Raw genomic sequence first — 19,078 nt, 5'->3', positions numbered from 1 at the left:
TTTGATTGAAAATTGAGCTTGATGCTATAAAAAACGATACTAAACCAACCGATTATCGAAACAGTACTGAATAGTGAATACAAAAGATGTACCTACTACTTACTTAGAATTGAAATAGAGTGGGAGAGTAAAGGCCGACTTCTGTGACAGGTAATAACTGGTTGGTATCTCCGTTAGGTAGGGGGCTGGCCCGAAATTCAAAATAGATCGATTTCAGTAGCACCGGGGCAGTTATTCTGATGGAGATAGCAAGAAGTGTTAATGAAGTTTTCGTTTCATATCCTAGGACCGGATTGATACCGCACCCCGCGCATAAAAAAATACTTTTCGAATACTGTCCCACAGTAGCATCGATTCCGCACCCCGCTTTTGTGAAAATCGTTATTTTATTTTTCTCCATATAACAGCGCTTCACCCTAATGGACCACTGGTTCAAAAAAATCTCGATTAGCAGTGCATCATGCAGTCTAACTTGACCCTTTTTAAAAGGTTTAATATCTTTGAGACTGAACCTTCCATGTAGCTCTTTGCCGGTGGCTTTTCGTCACCTAATGTAAAGAACCGCACATCTGCCAGGCCATCGCACTGACAAAAAATATGCTCTGTTGTTTCTTCCTATAGGTGACAAAATATGCTCTGTTGTTTCTTCCTATAGGTGACAGAATCTGCATAGATCATAATCTATTAATCCTATTAGCATTAACTGCCAATTAAGCTTACAGTGCCCTCTTAACAGACCTACTATGGCTTTGACTAATTTCCTGTCTTTGCTTATTAGGTATACTGTAAATTTTCTTAAATGATCTAGAATTAACTGTCTTTAGAGTGGTGAATTCCTCCACTATTCCAGAGATTTGTGTGCTACTTACTTCCTTGTGGTTATTCTTGTTATTGACTTAACAAGGCCGCAGAAAGGTTTTGGTTCAATGAATGACAATAATGAGCTTTTTTTGGCCATTTAATCTGCTTTTTAAAGCTCCCAAACTTCTACAGAATTGAATGCCTTAACCGCTTACATTCTATGACCAAGGCCATAGTAGCTTTCTGTGTAATATTCAATATGTGAGTATTCCATGTAAACCTATGATCAAAATAGGTATCCCTAGGTACTTTATTTCTTTGGCAAATGTAATCTCTGTTCCTCTTAGCGCTGGTGATTTTATGCCTTGTAATGCTGTCTTTTTTGCGAAGATGATAGTTTGTGTTTTTGAGCATTGACTATCAGTGTCTTTTGTTAACAGCAGTTATCAACTATATTTTGGACTACTTGCATCTTTCCAGATGCGATCTGGCTGAATTTGCCCCTGATGACGATTGCAATATCGTCAGCGTATCCTAGACTGTAAAAGTCTTTTGTGGACAGATTTTTGAGAACACCATCTACCAAGGTTGCCCAAAGTAGGGGTGACAGAACTTCTTCTTGTAGATAGCTTCCACCGGCTCCTGCTTTAATGGTTGCTTAACCCAGAATAAATATAACTATCCTATTCTTTAGGTATGCCATTATCCATCTGCATATTCCTGCAGGTGTGCCTCGTTTACTCATTGCTTTAACCGAAGAGTTTTTAGTAACATTATTAGATGCCCCTTAATATCTAAAAATTGCTATTGCCATTGCTATATCTTTGTCTTTTATCCAATGCTGAGTCCGTAGATTTACCAGGTTGGTATGCATCTTGACGATTGCTTAGAGGATTATCTTTTAGCACTTCGTCTATTATCTACCTATTCAGAAGTCTTTTCATTGTTTTTAATATAAAACACGATAGGCTTATTGGTCTATATGACTTTGGCGTTAGGTCTCATACTTAACCTAACCCACGTTAAGCAAGTATGACTTTAACGTTTTGCCATATTTTCGGTATGACCCCCCATGCTAAACTAGTGTAGTAGTACACCAGTAGTAGTTGGTAAACCATTAGTGTAGTACGACGTCTATTTGTCTTGTAACGCAGCGAACGTAAGTTCGCTAAACCTAATAAAAATTAAATTTTTAGTTTATTTTGACCTTTCAATTTTTTTGACATTTTTTTTAACTTGATTTCCTGTTTGGAAATCCACACGTCATAATAAAACAAAAAATGTAATTTTTATTACAATTAATAATTAATCTTATTTTCTTTAACGTTTGATTATTTTTGAGATATAAACCAATTAATCATTCAATAGCATAAGGATTAGATAATTTATAGTTTACAGCGTTGTTTATCAACACCTTTGCATTTCCAAAACGATGACAAGATGATAATCGGTTTAAGATGAAACCACTGTGTCACACGCCCTGCTTGTGCACTTCGCTACATGTAAACAGAAGTGAACATAATAAACGAGGTTATCGCTGAAGGTTTAGGCGAATATTAAGTTTGGAGCTACCTGATTATATGTTTATGTACTTTCAGTAAATATCAATCATTGGTATGAGTTTAGTTCATCCGTAATTAAATTTAATTTTGAAGATAATGTCGAGTTTCACAGTAAATGATTTTGAGGGCATAATTAATACTAATATATGTATTTATAAACATAATTTATCATACGTTATTAGATATATTATAACTCTGTCTTCTTCTTCTAGTGTCGACACCACTAATGAAGGTTGGTTATGATCATTGCAAATTAATTTCTATCTTCTGCTTATTCTTAAAAGTGTCTATGTGTTTAACTCGGTCCAGCCGTGAATCTTTTTGCCAGGATATTTATCGTAAGACTGGACACCGCCTTCTTTAAATTTTATCCTTAATAATCAGTAGGGAGCGGATTTTATATGTAAACGCATATTGCTTGCATATTTCGCATATTTAAAAACTTCACCAAATTTTACATATTTTTAAAGAAACATGCATATCACTCCGATCGACGACGTCCAAATAATAATAAGACCGCACGAGGGTGATATATTGTGACCACAAATAAATCTATATTGTTATTCTCTTTTAATTAGTATTTTTGAAACACAATATTTTTATTTATACTTATAGGGTATTTTCTTCCATCTGATGGAAATATTTAGTGTATTTATACCTACCTTGTATTAAAAAATGTTCTATGTGTCAATGGTGGTTACACATATAATATGAAAATATATTGTGGAAAAGAAATAACTAAGCAAGATGGACAATCAATTGCAGACATAACTGTATTAGAGCTTATGGAAACTCTTCTTAAGTCTGGAAGGATTTTATTCACTGATAATTGGTACACAAGTGTGAATTTAGTCAGGAAGTTATCAAAGCAAGCTACACATCTCGTTCGTACTTTACGAAACAATCGTAAATGTAACCCTAACAACGTCATCAAAAGGACTCTCGCAAAAGGTCAATTTTTTTAATGGAGAGCGATGATGGTACTACTGTATTCAAGTGGAAGGATAAACGAGATGTCCTGATGCTTAGTACAGTACACAGATAATGTGGTAGTAATATGTCAGCGACAGAAACCACTAGCGGTAGTAGGTTATATATATATATATATATATATATATATATATATATATATATATATATATATATATATATATAGAAAAGAAAAGGAATTTAATCTTTGCAGATTAGTTAAATAGTAAACTCTTAAATATTGGGGAAATCTGCAAGAAATACTCTAATGTGTATCAATTGTTTCGCCGAACGTTTTCGCCAAAGAGAATTAATTTGGCTTCTTCAGGGCTGAAAGAGAATAAATTATAATTTGCTACCATATATTATCTATTAAAACATTATTGATCTTACCGTAACTTAGAATTGTAGAGTTAGAATATTAAAAAAAAAACTTTGCTAGTAACATAGTGGTGTTTTTTGTTACTATGTGCAAAAAAAAGTTTTTTATAAGAATTGAAATGTATGGTAGCTTCGAACTTGACACGTAAAGGCTTACCCAAGGTCAATCGAAAAACCCAATGCAACTACATTTAAAAGGAGGTAATTCTTTGAAATGTCGGCAATAACTAAATTTTGATTTTAAATAGTTAAAAGTGAGGTTCTGTTTAAGCCAGAACGCAAGCGCTGACAACTTCATTATAATTGGTATGAATCTTTATGTCGTTAAGGTTCATTGGTAAAAAACGAATAAATTTAAATCCCAGTAAAGGGAAATATTTTGATTTTCTTTATTTAATTATATTATATTGTTCATGTATTATTGAATCTTATTGAGACGTATCTAAGAAAAGCAAGGGAATGTTATATATTTTTTGTTAATGAAAATTAATTATAAAGGTATGTTAGTTGTTAATGGATATATCAGTCATAAATATGTATATATATATATATATATATATATACATATTTAGGGATTCTACAGTATTCACTGCCTTCCCTCGCTCAACCGTTTCCCTCTCTCTCTGTTGTTCCATTCTCCATCGTTTAGTCCTCTCTTACTCATGGCGTCGTCTACTTCGTTCCTCCAGGATTTTCGGGGTCGTCCTCTTTTCCTCCTTCCTATGGGGCTCCATTCGGTTATTCTTTTTATCCATCTGCTGTCGCTAGCTCTTCTTACATGTCCATACCACTTTAGTCTTTTTTGTTCTATATATGTTAGTATGTCTGTTTCTATTGATGTTCTTTGCTTTATTTCGTCATTACTTCTCCTATCCATTCTTGTTACTCTGCAGCATCTTCGCAGGCATTCCATCTCTGTTGCTATTATCTTACTGCTGTAGGTTATAATGCTGCTAAAACCTTTATAGATCCAAAGAGCTTGCTACAGATAATGTGGTAGAAATATGTCAGCGACAGAAACCACTAGCGGTAGTAGATTATAATGCTGCTAAAACCTTTATAGATCCGAAGAGCTTTCTATTCTGTGCTTGTCCGAAAGGCTCTAAAATGGTATAAAAAAGTAGCTGTTGAGAGTTTACTGGAAACAGTGGTTGTCAATTCATTGTTTCTTTATAATAAGAGCCATCAAAATAAACTATATGTGGTAAAATTCAGAGAAAGTTTATGCAGTCAGTTACTCCATTATTCTAATGATGGCGGCGATCGTAATATTTCAGAGACATTACCGGCCCTAAGACATAAGCTAGAAGTGGCGGAAAAAGAGGGTAAAATTATTAGAAGTCGCTGTAAGAGCTGCTATACCAGATACTCTCGAGAACAAGGTAGAAATTATACGCTAAAAATGGCCAAGACTGTTCGATATATTATGCCCAGGATGTTCCGAAAAATCACATATGTGCCAAGATTGTTTTTACACTATTTACAAAATTGTTTGACTACATTTATTTCCTTTGTTTTTTCATTATTAACTATGCTTATTCCCTTTTTTGAGAAAAATATAAAACAGACTTTTTTTATTTATAAATTTAATTTAAATAGAGTAGTAAAACATTTTCATATTTATAAAGTCACATCGGAAGAATCCATTTGTGTATCTAACGAGGGAGTGGCCGTTAAATACACAAAATGTCAAAATAATTAAATAATTAAGAAATTAATCTAATATTTGTAAAATTTTGGAATAATTAAAGAACAATATTTATGTGCTGTCAGGCAAAAATTCTGGTACAAATTAAACCATGGTGCAGTAAATGTAAGAAGATGTATCCCATATTGATCGGTACATTGTTTAAAGGACTGCAATTACCCGTTAGAACTCTATTTTATATAATGTGGTTTTGGACAGATCGGCAAGTTAGAAGTGCTGCAGAATTATTAAAAAACAATAAATTTTAAAATTAGTTTGAGGATTCCACTACGAGGTGTCGAACGAGTAATACTCCAGTCACTGTGGAGGAAAAGAAGTCAATACCTCTAAATTTTTTATAACTGAATCGATTTTGTTAATAATTTGGAATTAGGCTTATCTTACCTTCCTCTTCAAAAGTTATATATGCGATAGTTGAGCTTTTTATTTTTAAGAGGTGAAATCGCCCCTTATTGAAAATAATGAAAAAAATTAATATTAAAGCATTTTATGGATTTAAATCGTGTTAAATTAGGTAATTGAAATATTGTCAATTATATTAATGGATATTGTGTACATTCTCAACCCTTAAATAATCTTAAGAACCACCCCTTTTAATAAAAATAATTTAACAATAACAAAGTAAAAAATCGTTTAACAGGTTCAAATGCTTTGGTAGTGCGTTTATATCATCTACAATGTAATTCTCTGCTTATATAAAATAATTTTGGTTGATTACAACACTTCAACCCTTAAAAACTACCCCCTATGTCAAAATATATAAAAAAATCTTTTTAAACAACTTCAAAAGTTTTTAATGTACATTTATATTCAAAAATTCCTTTCTTATCAATAAAATATTTTTTGATTGGTTGCTTATTTTCAACCCTTAAAAACCACCTCTATGCTCACGAAACAAATTCCCCTTTGGTAAATGTCTAAATAAAAAAATTAAGTATACTCATGATGTTTTTATTGTAAAAAATTATGCATGAAAATACTTTACATTAGAAAGTATACAAAATATATTTACAAAAATAAAAATTATTTACAATATATCAAATTATTCATTGTCTGAAGCGTCATTCTCGTCGTGTTTTAACTCCACCTCTTCGTCTATTGCAGGACAGTTTTGACAATTGTCGCCAGAGCATGTTCCACACGTAGCATTGCAAAATAGACCTAGTCTACGACAGCCACACGCTGAGCCGCAACCCTTTTTGCAATTGCAAAAAATCAGTTTCAATAGTTCTTCTGGTGCAGGAGAACTTTTCATTTTTATTGGTTGTAAAATATCATCACTCTTGAACCATCCCCAATCCGTTCAATCAACCTCATATCAATCTCTTTGTTTCCAAGCCATATCTGAGTTTGTAAATAAACTCTTTTGATATGCTCATTCAGGGCACTTACAGTTGGTACAAGAGATGATAATTTAATTGCACTATTTTTAGTTATGACTTTAATAAACGATTCGTATCGCATTTGTTCAAGTAATGATGAATAATCTTCGACCTTATTCATTTTGTTCATGTGGGTGTCTTTGGCAAGGCCATACAGCAAAATTGTACAATATCTCCCAGCTTCTAAAATGTCTTCGAGATCTGAAGTACTCCTGTCATTGGCACTCATTGGCGGCTTGCCCACGCAACTTCAAAGGAGTGTCGCTTCTCTGCGTTCGTTAGTTCTCTGAAGCAAATGTTCAGTTTAGAGGTGCCTATATTATATACATAACATATATATTATGTATGTATGTATGTATTATATACATATTTGTGTGAGTGTTAGTGTGTCTGTTAGCAGTTTTTCGAATATACTTGAATAAAGCATTTATATATACAGAAAATAAGTTGATGCTCCAAAATATAAATAACGTGCTCCAAAATTTTTTTAGAATAACTCCGTTAATTTTTAAGCTACAGTGTCCATTAAAAAAATATTTTGAAGGTAATTTTAAAAGCTACAAGACTAAGTAGATTAAAATATGTTAAAATTCTTTCTTTTTAAATAGTAAAGGGCCAAAATGCTGATTACAGGTGTGTCAGCCGCTGTATCTCAAACTTCAATTGGTTATATTATCTCTATTATTTTTCGAGCTACAACAAAAATAAAAATATCAAAATTTTTGTTAAGACAAAAAAACCACATTTTGGTATAGAACCATTTTTCACGTATCTCTTATAGTTTTAGATTTATTTTGAAAAAATTTAAATTTTTAGATAATTAAAAAAAAAAGATTTTTTAATTTAAACATAATTTTTTCAAAAAATACGCATTTTAAACAGGCTAAACTTTTAAAACTTATAAATAACACTAAAATAAAATGAATTGTAGAAGATATACGTTTAATTTCAATTCTGATCGAAATAGTGTTACTTATACTGCTCGTTTTTTTTTAAACGCTAGAGTAATTCAAATTCTTTCCTACGTATTTTGCTTTGTTTTAATTGAAAAGGCTTTTAACATAGCTCATTTTAAAGGTTTTTTCTAGCTGTTTAAAAAGTGTTGTATGAGTTTTTATCGAAAAAGATGTCCATTTTCCGATATTTGATGTTAAATGCATCGAGTATAGTACCCAAAAATAAAAAGTCATCTTCAAACAATTATAAATCGCTTAGTATTGTACTTATAAAACTTAATAAAAAAACAATCTCTTTGTTTTTTATAAGCTTTATTTTTGTTCATTATAGATTTTTCAATAAAACGCTTTATTTTTGAGTTATTCGTACAAAATCATTGGAAAACATGTTCTTTTTTGCGAAAAGTTTACTTTTTCAAGTTTAGCGAAAAAATTTGTATGACATTTTTTGTTTAAAATTTGATTCTATATCAATTCCCGGGGTTATTTTGAGTGTAAAAAGTTCAACCTCCTAGATAGGGTGCCAACCACCCCAGGGGTAGAAGCACACATCGGCACCATATAACTTATGTTTTTTGAGTAATTTACTACCCACTGTAAAAATTTCAGATAAATCGGTGCAGTTATAAAAAATTTAAAGGGAAAATGCCACAGTAACTGGACTATAACATCGTTTTATATTTTGCCGTGCTTAGTAAAACATAGTGCAAAAACAGTGGACATAAGTGTAGCTTCAACTACAAATAAATGTATGTATAATTGACTCATTACTAGTTGAGGTTTGTTTTTTGTTTCAACTTATTAAGATCACAAAAGAAAAAATTTAAACAGGATTTCATTACAACCGGCAATCTATTTTTATTTTAAAATGAATAAAAAGCTGAAACTTTACCATAACACATAGAAGCTAAATTATAATTTCAACTAAAAACGCAATTGCTTTTGACTACATGAGCAGTGGCTACCAAATACCAAAACAGTAAATATGTCTCAAACACAAAACCAAGTTTTATCCTATGCATCAGTAGCGAAAACAATTCCACGGCCAACTTTCCCAAGCAAACATCAAGCCATTGTGATGCATGCCGAAGAAAATCTGAAATTGTACGATTACGTTAAAGCTATAGGTGATATAATAGGCCCTAAACAAGTATCCTTTGCTTCTAGGATATCAAACAATCGCATTTGTATCTATCTTTCTAACACTAATCTTGTTGATCAACTCATAGATTCATATCCCATAATACAGATAGGAGATGTTTCTTTAAATATCCGAAGACTTATTACCTCTGCTAAAAGAATAATTATATCTAATGTTTGTCCGTTCTTACCACATGATATAGTTGAAAATAGCATTAAAATTCTTGGACTTCGCATCGCATCTCCTATATCCTATTTAAGAGCAGGCATTTCTGGGGACAAATATGATGTATTAAGTTTCAGACGCCAAGTTTACGTATACCTTCCCTCCGAAGATTTTGAATTACAAACATCAGTACTTATTTCCTTCCAAGGGAATGAACACAGAATCTTCCTTTCTACTGATAAAGTACATTGTTTTATCTGTAAACAAACAGGACATATAGCCCCCAACTATCCAAATCCCCCAACAGACAATACAATCCCAACCCAATATATACCAATAAGCCCCAAATCATCCGTAAAAATTTCATCTCCCTCTATACATAATGCCAAAGAGCCACAAATCGAAAATAAAGACTCCAACACTGAAACCACACAATCAGACCAAATTGTCATAACACAAATATCCCAAAAACGAGGACATTCTGAAATAGAAACTCCTAGTGAACTAACAAGCCCTGCAATTCCTGAGAAAGAAGCTCAACCATTGTTAGATATGCCTCCCCCTCTATCAGCTTTCTCCAAAAAAGGTCCCAATTCTAAAAAAAAGCACAAACTTGATACTCCAACAGAATTCGTATTAACAGAAACCACCAAGATAACAATCCAAGAAGCATACAAACAGAATCCACAAAAGTTTAAAATACCCATAGACAATTTCTTTTTCTTCCCTGAACATAGTTTTGGACATTCTGATCCTTATTCGGAAGCAAAAAAGCTCACGGATGATGTAAAAAGTCTACTTTTAAACCTGCATATTATATATCCAAATCTTTAGGTCCTTAAAAAACCGATTTACCCGTTTAAGTAAAAAGATCAAAAAACAACTACAACTAGAATCCTCTGAAGCCACAAGTTTATCAGACCCAATTTCATCAAGCGAACTAACTGACGATGAGTGCCTTTCCGATCGATCTCAAAGGTCGCAGCACTGAAAAATCCCCCCTTCTAATATGCTTCTTAATCAAATTAATCCAGTGGAATTGTGATGGGTTTTACCCCTATCTAGAAAATCTCTAACTGCTTGTTGCTAATACGTCACCCGATTTCATTTGTTTGCAAAAAACCAATTTCTTTAAAAACCATAATCCATACCTTAAAAATTGCGTTGGCTACCACTTTCTACGAACATCACACGCACGAGCTAGTGGCGGGAGCTCTATATTTATCTCTAACAACTCTCTAGAGTTGTTATCTTAATAACAACTCTAGAAGCCGTTGCCTTTACTGTTTGGTGTCCAAATAAAATCGTAATTTGCAACGTATATATTCCTCCCTATTACACCCTAACAGCTCTCGAAATTACAAACCTAACTAACCAACTTCCTGAACCATTTATCTTAGTTGGAGATTTTGATGCACATAACACTATGTGGGGCTCCAGTATTACTTTCGGTAGAGGCAAAATGATTAAAAATATCATAATCAATTCCAACCTTAATTTTCTAAACACTGGAAGCAGCACATCTTAAAATCTTAGAAAATATTGACCTAAATCTTATCACCCCCATTATTCAGCCCAATACTCCACCTTGGCTAAAAATATTACCTGACTTTAACGTAAATTTGTGCAGATCTAAGAAAATGGAAACCTCCACGATACTCATGAAACAAACTTTTAACGACATAATTAATAGAGGTAAGTTTGATAACATAATATTCACAGATGCATCTAAAGACGAAGAAAGTGTCGGATGTGCTGTTACTTCCACAAATAACAGACTAGCAATGTATAGACTACCCAAGATGACCAGTATATTCACAGCAGAACTCTACGCTATACTTAAAGCTCTAGAGGTTCCAATACAGGGTACCAATAACTTAGCAATCTGCACTGATTCATTATCATCCATATACTCGATTAGAAAAATATACACATCAAATCCTTTAGTTAATGAGATCCACGAAAGATGTACAGCACTTGCTAAATCAAACACTTCGGTTTCGATGATATGGAATTCTTCACATGTTGGTATTAAAGGAAATGAGAATGCTGACCACGCAACAAATGAAGCACGTCGTTCTGACCTTACAGATGAAAAAGTCCAAATGTTTCAAGATATAATAATTGAAATTAAAAAGTTTTCTACCTCAATGTGGCAAAATCAATGGAACAGGTGCACTACCCAACTAAAGTTTATCCAACCAAACATTTTAGGACCTAGAATTGTTACTATGGAAAGAAAATCGAAGAACATCATTAGAAGGCTTAGAATTGGGCACACCCGGCTAACCCACGGATATCTGATGGTTCCCGAAGAACCTCCAAACTGCCAATATTGCAACTCCCGTCTAAGTGTACACCATATACTTGTGGAATGTAACCAGTACGCAGCAGCACGAATCAAACATGGTATCCACGGAAGTTTATGTGATATCTTAAAATCAAAACACAATATGTCTAATGTGATAGAGTTCCTTAAAAACTGTAAATTATATCATTTGTTGTGATTGTATCATCTATCTATATTTCAGTTTTGTAATCACCCGCTAGTTTTTATTTTATTTTTTTTAGATACCATCTGTATTGAAATTTATTGAATCAATGTAACTTAATTTATTATTTTCTGTAATACAGTTCCTCGTGTCAATGGCCACAACAGCCGAGATATGTAATTTGAAATAAAAAAAAATAGTTTATTCAATTTTAAAAATATTGTATAAATTTTAAAAACACAGAAAACATACTACAAAGCTACGGGCTAGTCTACACTATGGAATATTTTAGCACTTTTTTATAATATCTAACCTACAAACCGAAGAAATATGCATATCATACGCTAATTACAATTCTTCTCGAGATCTTGGGAGCTTTTTGATTTTGTAGTTTGTATAATTTCTTTTCGTGTATAACAGTAAAGGCATACTGCTTTTATATTTATACAACATTTGATTAACTTCCCTGTTTCTGTTTATTCAACAAAAAATCTATTTTACTTTACTAATTATTAAAATCATCTATTCTAAATAAACTATTAAATATTGTGCTGAAAAAATTCAATAAATTTATCGTTTTCAACATTAGATAATAATCCTTTAATAAAATTCGCATACATTCTCTCAATAAAAATCAGGAATGAGTAACCAACGTCACGTGCAGAAAAATATGTACGAGCGACAATCTCTTCTGCTTCTGACGCTTACTCCAAAATTGAGAATTAATTACAGTGGATGCCGGTGAGATGCCATCCATGGTCCTACATCGGTTCTATGGCTATAGTGCTTTCTCTATAATTTATCACTGAAATGAATCGGTGCAATATTTAGTAATAGGATGGATAAATCTAACCGAAATGTTACCGGCTCAAAACATCACGTTTATTGCTCTTTATTCTGCTCCTATTCTGTTTGATGCATCAGTTGTAAAATTAAATGTAATTACCAAATAGAGATAACTACTAAATAATTAATATAATGAATAATTTTTAAATTATATTTATTTTTTGTCTTTCTTTATCTTTAATAGTCCTAGAAATAATAAAGACTTCAATTTCTTTCTTGTCTTCTTAAAAAATAATAAACTACCATCAGGAATTTGATTATCTATATTTTTATTTATCGTATGGCATATAATAAGAACACATCATTAAAAATCAATATAAAACATTACATAAAGTATTACAAACGAACATATAATGTATTATTAATATAGTATTAATATAGTGTAAAACATTTTTGGTCGCATTCAGGAACTCATCGAAAACTCCAGGGAATCGCCTTCGGGGGCATTCTTCAACAAAGGGACGGACGGTCTGTCGTTGCGCACCACAGTCACACTCAGGAGTAAGGGCTTTTTCCCATCTATATAAGCTGTCAGCATATCTACCGCTGCTTGTTCTTATTCTGTTTAGCGTTGTCCATGTATTGCGGGTCAGTTCAAAGCCTGGCGGTTTCTGATCGATACAGGCCATTTGTCTTCTCCAAGCGTTGGTTAGGTTAACCTGATGTAAGGAGTTGGCTCTTAGCAATGGATTTTATCTGGAGCGCAGTCTGTTTATTTCGATTTCCAGCTAATTATGATGGATAGTTATCCTCGATTTTTCGATATTATCTGAGAAGAGAATGACTCTTTCGTAGTTTCGGCGGTGAAATGTGACTCATAATGGGAAGCCAATAGTTCGGTGTGGATCTAATGGTACCTGAGATCATTCAAATTGCCTGGTTTAATTGGGTGTCAATAATCTTCGTGTGTTTGCTATTGAGCCATACCGGGGAAGCATATTTAGCCACCGAGTATATAAGTCCGAAAGCGGATGATCTGAGCACGGAGGCTGAGGACCCCCATGTAGTGCCACATAGCTTTTGGACTATAATATTTCCCGTTTTCAGTTTTGCTGTCGTTCTTTGTAGATGTTCTTTAAAACTTAATGTTCTGTCCAGAATCACTCCAATATATTTTGGTGTTGAGTTATGAGTAAGCAGTCTGTTTTCAAAGTAAACGGAGAGGTTTTTGTTGGCTTGGGCATTATTCAGATAGAAACAGCACATTTCGGTTTTCGTTGTATTGGGCCGTAGCCTCCATTTGCGAAAGCATTATCCCATAATGACAATTTTATCCGTTAGTATTGTTTCTGTGATATCCATGTTATTATGTCTTCCTGCAATGGCCCAATCGTCAACGTAGCCAAATTTCTCCGAAGTTGTCCCAGGTAGGTCCACGATGTATAAATTGAACAGTAAGGGTGCCAAAACAGATCTCTGTGGCAGTCCATTGCTAAGCTTTATTTGGACACTTTTAAAATTGCCCATTGTGACTTGAAAAGGTCGGTCGGTGAGCATGTTATCAATAAGTTAAGTTACCTTTTTACACGGGATGGCACGGATTAGTTTGTAGATTAGTCCTTGTCTCCAGACAGTATCGTATGCAGCTGATAGGTCAATGAAAGCAACAGATGTTTTTTGATTTCTTTGAAAACCTGCTTCAATATGTGTTGTTATGGATAGGATTTGATCTGTGCATCTGCAGTTAGGTCTGAACTCTGCTTGCTCAACAGGTATCAATTCAAATAAGTTTCTACTAATTCTGTTGTAGATTAAGCGTTCCAACAGTTTATAGATACACCTCAGCAATGCAATATGTTGGAAGTTTTGGGGCTGATTATTTGCCTCCTGGTTTTAATATGGCTATAATGGAGGCCTTTTTAAGTGAATGGGAAATTTCTCCTGATTTTAACATATCTATATAGAAATCAGTCAGCTATTTCCTAGCATATTTGCCACAGTGAAGTAAAAATTCTGGATGGATTTTATCGGAGCCGGGTGCCTTTCCAGACTTAATTTCTGATATTGCTGAAATAATTTCTTCTGGAATAAACTCGTTAGAGTATTCAGATGTATGCGGGCATGCAGACTTTATTATTTTTAGTTCTTGTTTGATTTTGGTGGTGTGATCACGATCTCTAGGTGCCCTTGATGTTACCTCAAATGGGGCTGCTACTCTGTTTGGAGATATTGGTACTTTGTCACTGGTTGGGAGTCTGCTACTACCAAGTTTTCTAAGTAAACACCATGCTTTTCTGCTTGATTTACTAAAGTCTAATTTTTCCACAGTTTCCATCTATTTTTGTCGTCTGGCTGCATCCAAACTGCGCGGTAGTTCGTCCGCAGTTTCTCGGTCTCGACTTTCGTTGTATTATTGATAAAATTTTTTACATTTTTCATCCCATCATACAATGATTATCTATAAAAGAAATAGAACTAAAATAATCTACAACGTCAAAGATGTTTATATGGTAGGTAGATTGTTATAGAAGGTAGATTGTTATATATGGTAGGTGGACCCTGAAATATGAAAAAACTGCAAGTGCCATTATTTAAAGGGCGCGTTTTTAAGAAAGGGGCGAATTAGTTCATTTTGCAGTTTTTCCTTAACTCGAAAATATTTTTTTTACATAAATGTATTATTCAAAAAACGAAGCAAAAAACCATGAAAAAACGCGATTTTTTTTGTACCATAACTTTTTTCTACGAGGGTATAGGTGTAGGTATTCATTTACAGAAAATAAATCTTATTAAAACCATTCACTACAAATGAGGGTCTGAGATAAGGAGAAGAATTAAGTCGCGGTGGAACAATGACGCAACTACAAAAGTGTAACTTTTCAGGAGAGCCAAAAATATAAAATTATTTAGTTTACTTAATACCTCATGCAATGAAGCATAATGAACTTACTGGATAAGTATTGCAGTTATACTTAGCCACCGTGTTATACTGTAACTCTACTACACATTCGAAATGAATTTATAATTTTTCAGCCCTAAATTTGATCCCCAATTGCAATAACGTCATTGTTGCCACAAAATAACTTAGGCAACCATGACGTAATTGCAATTGGGGATCAAATTTGGGAATGAAAAATTAAGAATTTATAATTTAGTTTTAGAAAGAAAAATTTAGAATTAAGTTTTAAAGATAAAATTTCCACAGACATACTCATTTTGTAAAACTTTTGGTTACCTAGCTATACTACATCTAATTTACTTACCGTTACACGTCATCGGCGTCATAGTCCGTGAGGTCACATGATACCAACACGAAATATTTAGGCGGTAGGTGTGTTCTTTTTTAGAATCACTTTGCCGAGTACATTGGCATTACAGCCACTAGACATATTTTATTATATACGCGTAGAAATAATATTTAAAGATTTCTATTAATGTTAACTTAAAGAAATACACAATAATAATATATGTTTAATTTAATTTGTATAAATGCATTATAAAGCGTTTTTATAAAGAACATTTGTTCGGAACACACTGTAACTGTAATCGAACGAAGGTGATATTTTGGCATAAATTGGTAACACTTTATTTGACAGTTGCGGTGTTGACACTTTTTGTACTTTATTATTTTGAATTTTAAAGTGAATACCTTTTGTTTTATATTTTTACCTATTTACTAAAATCTGTTCTTTTTAGAACAAAATTAGTGTTTTATTTCAAAAATTTCACGTAACAATTTAAATAGTCGTTTTAAAGAGACGGTAGCTTCTTTGATTCATTATTTTGTACAGGAATGTGATAATAACGGCCCCATTTTACCCTTGACTGCTGTTAGAGAAGTATGTAAATGTATGTTTTGTATATTATTGTAGATGCTTAAAATATATATTCTTGTTTTAGCGTGTAGCTGCAGCTTTAAATTTATATATTTCAACTGCGAGTTCTATTTCTCAGGCCGTAAAAACTAATACACTTCTATCACCGCCCAAAAAACTTACCAGGCCTATATGACTAACTAATCGATATCTATTTAATCACTATCGATCAGAAAACCGAAATTTAAATAAATCTGAAGAAAAAAGAAAAAAGCAATTGAAAATTTAGTTGTAACAAAATATTTTAAAGTAAATAAGTAATGAAAAAAGTGTTGTTTTTGTTTAAATATTCCATTTTACATCTTTATACGACGCATACAAGCGGCTCAAATTGTTTTCAACAAGATTATTTTTTACCTCTTGTTTTGTTTCTATTTATTTACATTAAATATTAATTTGTTTTGTTGCATATTCCACTTTTGCAATAATTATTTTATATTTGATTTGATTTTTTAATATTTATATTTGATTTAAAATGGATTCAGGATTTTTTTATACTTTGGCAACTATGTCAACTTCGATCACTGTCAATGATAATGACGTGCAACGGTAAGTAAATTACATAGACTCTAGTTTTGAAAGATAACATCGAAATAAGAACAAAAAATTATTGAAAAAGCTTATTAAACAAATTGAAAATTGTAGTAAAAGCAAAAATTTCTGATTAAATGGAACTTAAAAAAAATTAAATTTAAATTACAAAAAAGTATCAACGAAAAATTGAATTGTAAAAGGCTTTACAAAATCCAAGAATTATATGTTTTGAAAGCTACTGTTTCAAATATTTTAGTTTGTTATCACTTAAAGAAAATTTTGAAGAGTACGCCCTACGTAGCTGGCATTTCGGTGAAAACAATTCGGGCGAATTCCGACCCCTTCTTTTTTGACAAACATCAACTTTCGTCCACGTTGGTTGTTTATAATATTTTTATACAGGAAGTTATCTTTCTCTTCTAAGATTTGAAGTAGCATTACTTCAGTTATTTTGAAGTTACTGCGTTCCTTGTCTTTGGTGAAATCTAGTTCCATTTCATTGTACAGTGCTTTTACATAGTAAAACTCAAATAAATCCATTTCTTTAACGGTTAAATGAGCTCTTGTTTTTTAGCATTCCTAATTATTTCAACGTATTGCTCGAAAATGTATATAGTCCCTGATTTGGTTACCCTGTTCACTACTTTTTCTATTATGCTGTGGACTGAATCACCCCCATTTTGGGTGCGACCTCGAGCAAGGTACTTTTTAGTAATAGAATTTATGTCCGAAGTATTGCCAGCAAACAGGTACATGGTTATTAGAAATTAATTTTTTTGTTGGCCTCCACAGTTATCTGAATAAAAAATTAGATCATCTCCTGGGCTGGTTATTGACAATTCCTTTAGATAAATAATAAACGCAAGATCTGATTTCTATTGCCCCTATATTCCCCATCACTTCATTCCAAAAGTAAGAGCTAGCTAGCTTTATCAAGTGCTATCTGTTTCGGAGACTTGGCCTTTTTCGCCTTTACTTCTACTACTGTTAAGTTATAACAGTTTAAGCGAGATTTGAAAAAAATGCAGAACTGTTCTATTGGTACAGGTAACGCTGCTTGTAAATCATAAGTAGCCAGATGTATATTATTATCAAATTTTTTTTTTTTTCAGTTTATCGTTAATTCTTTTTTACGACTATTTTTTTTTCTTCTGCTCCGGCATTTTTAAAATATTCGCATTGGTTACAAAGACCTTTTTTCGGAATAAAAAAAACCTATATTAAATTCGCTGTTGAAAATACGAGAATAATAATCGTAGGTTGCTGGCTCTTCTTCTTTTGCTTCTTTTCGTTCCTTTATATAGTTCCTGTGAAGCTCCAAAATAGTTAATCTAGCGTCTATGGTCCGAAATAGGCAAACATATGTATTGCCTTGAAGAATCACCTCGAAGGTAGTGACTTTTAATTCGTGAAATTGAATTTATATGGCTACGAACAGAGTCCAAAATTTTGTCACTTATTTTCTTGTGACCCTAATGCTTCTTACAATTATCTTCTCGTATGATAGTAGTTTTTTCACTTGAAACTGCTTTAATTATAGAGTGATAGCTCTTTCAATTATTCCAAAAGTATTAATGAGAAACGTTCCTGTTTTTACTTGCCTGTAATGAAAAATACACAATTTGTATTTGACATCAACCACTAAGAGTGGTTTTTGATGTAGAAATACGTCGGTAGCTCAACTCAAATGGCTGAATCAAAGCCAAAAAATCTCGCTATCTTTGCAAGGACCCTAATGCCCAATACTCTTTAAACTGTCTCTCTCAGCTCTTCAGACACCCTATTTGGACATTTCAAACGGTATTTGTCGGTACACACAGGTCCCATTTTTTTAGCAGCTACAGGTTTTCCTGTTCTAGAAGTATACCCCCTGTCCAGAATTCTTTAGTCTTTTCTTCTTTTCTTTCAATCAGTTATCCACATTTCTTTGTCTTTTTTTCCTTCTTGACTAAGAGAGCATTACCAAGGGTTGGTGTTTGGGGATCTTGGTGTATATTTATGTCTGCTTTTTCTTCTGCTTCTGATGACGATGATATCTCAGTAGTGGAGGATGGTAGTCGTCACTGGAACCTGAACATAAATCTGAATCGTCTGAACCATCTAATTCAAAAGAGCCTGACAATACTCTTCTCAAGCTTAGTTCGGTATTGCTTGTCCTTTTAACAGTATAGACATTTTTTGTGGCCTGAACGTCTTTTATTTTATTTTCAACTTCATTTATGGTTGGTTTATTCATACAGTTGGTTGTTACACTATTTTAGTTTTCAAAAGAAAATAGTGCTTCAGGTTGGCGTACTGATACTTCATTTTCTACTTGTTCATTTAT

This window comes from Diabrotica undecimpunctata, chromosome 6 (genome assembly GCF_040954645.1).
Source record: "Diabrotica undecimpunctata isolate CICGRU chromosome 6, icDiaUnde3, whole genome shotgun sequence".
NCBI classification, from domain to species: domain Eukaryota; kingdom Metazoa; phylum Arthropoda; class Insecta; order Coleoptera; family Chrysomelidae; genus Diabrotica; species Diabrotica undecimpunctata.
Note: the sequence above shows the minus strand (reverse complement) of the source record.